Source organism: Pan troglodytes, chromosome X, assembly GCF_028858775.2.
Source record: "Pan troglodytes isolate AG18354 chromosome X, NHGRI_mPanTro3-v2.0_pri, whole genome shotgun sequence".
Lineage (NCBI taxonomy): Eukaryota > Metazoa > Chordata > Mammalia > Primates > Hominidae > Pan > Pan troglodytes.
In genome coordinates, this window is record NC_072421.2 from 134,286,157 (window position 1) to 134,290,678 (window position 4,522).

The 4,522-nt window shown below is 44.7% G+C and overlaps 1 pseudogene; it reads left to right on the forward strand.

The window, feature by feature from the left end:
* The first annotated feature begins 411 nt into the window (after positions 1-411).
* LOC739438 (ras-related protein Rab-28-like) lies at positions 412-1,151 on the forward strand (annotated as a pseudogene).
* Positions 1,152-4,522: the final 3,371 nt, after the last annotated feature.

A 4,522-nucleotide genomic window follows, 5' to 3' on the forward strand; every position in this document is an offset into this window, starting at 1 on the left:
GTAGAGATGGGGTTTCACCATGTTGGCCAGGCTGGTCTCAAACTCCTGACTTCAACTGATCCACCCACCTCGGCCTCCCAAAATGCTGGGATTACAGGCATGAGCCACTGCACCCGGCCTTCTCCGTTCTTCTTTCAACCTCATAGCAGCTGCTCTTTTCTAGGCCTCACAGAATCTCATACTATGCATGTACAGCCCAGCCCTCAACAAAAGACCCACAGAGGGCAGAGGGAGAAGAGATTGGCAAGATGGCACCTGGCGAGAGATTCTCCAGCCACTGCTGACATCGAGCAGACAAGTGAGGTACTGTCCCCACTACCCTCCCTTCTTCCTCCCTCACCCCTGGAGACCTTCTCCTTCCCCTCCTCCCTCCACCTGGGGGAGCGGGGCGGGCATGGTTCCTGGGACATCATGTAGGACTCTAACGAAGAGAGCCAGGACCAGCACTGAAAATCATCGTGCTAGGGAACAGCACCTCCCGGAAGACCTCCTTAGCTACAGATTTTGCTCAAAAAACTTTCAGGAACCAGTACAAACTATAGGACTGGATTTCTTTTGAGAAGGATAACATTGCCAGGAAACTTGAATGTTACTCTCTAGTTTGGGATACAGGAGGCCAGACAATAGGAAGCAAAATGTTGGACAGATCCATCTATGGAGCACAGGAAATCATCTTGGTATATGGTATTATGAGTTATCAAAGCTTTGAGAATTTTTAGAAGATTAGTGAAGAAAGTGAGTGAAGAGTCAGAAACTCAGCCACTGGTTACCTTAGTGGGCAATAAAATTGATTTGGAGCATAATCGAACAGTAAAACCTGAAAAACACTTACGGTTTTGCCAGGAAAATGGTTTTAATAGCCACTTTGTTTCAGCCAAGGCAAGAGACTCTGTCTTCCTGTGTTTTCAAAAAGTTGTTGCTGAAATCCTTGGAATCAAATTAAACAAAGCAGAAATAGAACAGTCACAGAGGGTGGTAAAGGCAGATATTGTAAACTACAACCAGGAACCTATGGCAAGAGCTGTTAACCCTTCTAGAAGCTCTGTGTGTGCAGTTGGGTGAGCTCATTTTTCCATTGTGTTGATAGTTTTGGCTGCCCTTCACTTCTGGGTGTGTCTGAGAACTTCTAAGAACTTGTTTTATCAGTGACCATCTCTGTAGTTCAGTTAACACTTTCCTCCGAACTTGCTTCATCTTTAAGTGTTCCTCCCAACCGCAGGCATGTACTTGGGTTCAAAAGAATTCAACTTTGGGACCACACACTTTGCATTCAAACTGGAAGTCTCATTCTCTGGAATCAGACTGTTTCATTGAAAAAGAATGGTGTCCGGCCGGGCGCGGTGGCTCATGCCTGTAATCCCAGCACTTTGGGAGGCCGAGGTGGGTGGATAACCTGAGGTCAGGAGTTTGAGACCAGCCTGACCAATATGGTGAAACCCCGTCTCTACTAAAAATACAAAAAATTAGCCGGGCATGGTAGCGCACACCTGTAATCCCAGCTACTCGGGAGGCTGAGGCAGGAGAATCGCTTGAACCCGGGAGGTGAAGGTTGCAGCCAGCCGAGATCACGCCATTGCACTCCAGCCTGGGCAACAAGAGTGAAACTCCATCTGGAAAAAAAAAAAAAAGAAAAGAAAAAAAATGGTGTTGCTTCTCTGTATGTTCTTGCTTTTCTCCCTGATGTAAATTTTTTTTTTTTTTTTTTTTTTTTTTTTTGAGACGGAGTCTCGCTCTGTCGCCCAGGCTGGAGTGCAGTGGCGCGATCTCGGCTTACTGCAAGCTCCGCCTCCCGGGTTCACGCCATTCTCCTGCCTCAGCCTCCCGAGTAGCTGGGCTACAGGCACCCGCCACCACGCCCAGCTAATTTTTGTATTTTTAGTAGAGACGGGGTTTCACCGTATTAGCCAGGATGGTCTTGATCTCCTGACCTTGTGATCCGCCCGCCTCAGCCTCCCAAAGTGCTGGGACTACAGGCGTGAGCCACCACGCCCGGCTCCCTGCTGTAAATGTTTTAAATATGAAAAGTATCCAAGTCTTGATCATCAGCCAGGATCTTGTCACAGTGGTTTCATTATCTCATGTGAACTCACATAAGTAACATATTTTGCCTATAGATACTTGAGAAGGTTTTCTGTTGCTATCAATGGCGAGTAAAAATAAAGCTATCATCTAACTGAAAATGCTCAAAATAAGCCTGTAATAGAAATTTTTTTTCATTTTTAAAAAGGAGCCTGGCCGGGCACAGTGGCTCACATCTGTAATCCCAGCATATTGGGAGGCTGAGGCAGGTGGATCACCTGAGGTCAGAAGTTCGAGACCAGTCTGGCCAACATGGTGAAACCCTGTCTCTACTAAAAATACAAAAAAATTAGCCGGGCATAGTGGCAGACGCCCGTAATCCCAGCTATTCAGGAGGCTGAGGCAGGAGAATGGCTTGAACCCGGGAGGTGGAGGTTGCAGTGAGCTGAGATTGTGCCATTGCATTCTAGTCTGGGTGACGAGCAAAATTCCGTCTCAAAATAAATAAATAAATGAATAAATAAAAAGGGGCCTAAATTGCCTATTTTGTAGTTTGTAGTCATGATGTATTGTGTAATACTCAGTTTACATGACTTTATGAATTTAGATAAATGTTCAGCTGATGCTCCACCTGGAATTTCTCCTGCAAACTACGTAAGAGTAGTCCAGGAATGAGTTATGACAGGTTTTTTTTGTTTTGGGGGTCTGTCTGTTGTGGTGGTGGGTTTTGTTTTTTTATTTTTTCGGGTTTTTTGTTTTTGAGACAGGGTCTCCCTCTGTCACCCAGGCTGGAGTGCAGAGCCACAACCACACTCACTGCAGCCTCGAACTCCCAGGCTCAGGCAATCCTCCCACCTCAGCCTCCCAAGTAGCTGGAACTACAGGCATGTACCTCCACACCAGCTAATTTTTAAATTTTTTTGTAGAGATGGGATCTCACTATGTTTCAAGGGCTGGTCTCAAACTCTTGGCCTCAAGTGATCCTTCTGCCTTGGCCTCCCAAAGTGCTGGTAGTATAGATGTGAGCTACCACACCTGGGCAGTGAAATACTGTTGAATCTTTGTAGATCAGACTGTACCTGATGTTCAGATGTTTTTCTCTCACAAATTTAAATTTTCTGAAAAGACCCACAGGGGCCAGGCATGGTGGCTCATGCCTGTAATCTCGATACTTTGGGAGGCCGAGGTGGGTGGATCACCTGAGGTCAGGAATTCAAGACCAGCCCGGCCAACATGGCAAAACCCCATCTCTACTAAAAATACAAAAATTAGCTGGGCATGGTGGCGGACGCCTGTAGTCCCAGCTACTTGAAAGGCTGAGGCAGGAGAATCACTTGAACCTGGGAGGCGGAGGTTGCAATGAGCCGAGATCACAACACTGCACTCCAGCCTGGACAACAGAGTGAGACTCCATCTCAAAAATAAAATCTTTTAAAAAGACCCACAGGGAACACCCACACCAACATCCGGGGGACACTGTCTATGTCCTTCCTCTTCAAAACCCAAACTGTGATCTTTGCTTCCTTTGTCCAGTGAGAACAGTGTGCTGTGTTTGAACTTCACCTTCCTGTGCTACAATACGAAAACTGCCCCTAGTCAGAGAACTGAGTGAACATGGGGCTCTCCTCGTGTGGCTTTCTTTTCTCAAGGATTGTTCTCCTAGAGTACTTATTGTGCAATGTCTCAAAATAGTGGCCTCATTATATGTTGGTTAGTTTTACAGTTGTTTATGGGGAGTAGGTGCAGTATCGATTATTCCATCATTTCCAGAAATGGAAGTTGCTTTGTTTACTTTTCTGTGTGTTACAGTTCAATTTTTAAAATCTTTTTCATGCTCATTTTTGTGGTGGAAAAAAAATGGTTTTATTTATTTGTTTTATGAGACAGGGTCTCGCTCTGTCACCCAGGCTGGAGTACAGTGGTGTGATCATAGCTTACTGCAGGCTTAATAGGCTCAAGCAATCCTCCGGCCTCAGTCTCCTGAGTAGCTAGGACTATAGGCAAGTGCCATCACGACCAGCTAATTTTACTTTTCATAGAAACAGGGTCTCACTATGTTGCCTAGGCCTCAAGCTATCCTCCCAAAGTGCTAAGACTGGCCTCCCAAAGTGCTGAGATTATGGGTGTGAGCCATCACACCCAGCCAAAATGTTTTTTAAAAGCTAAAGGAAGATTATTACAACATCACACAGGCTTAGACCCCTCAGGATTGAAGGTTTAGTAAACCAAGTAAAATACCACCATTAACTGAGGTAAAAAAATATATATACATATATATATATGTATACAAAATGGATATTTTAGGAAGAATATTATGATTACCAATTATTGCCTTGTGACCAGTTACCTAAGCAAGAGTCATAGTCTCTACCTGAATTTCTCCTTTTACTGTATCATACTCTTGTTTTCTCTTCTCCCAATATTTTATATAGAATGTTTAGGGATACATTTTAACATTTTCAGTTTATGTATTGGAAAAATAAGATTGCAGACATTCTACACT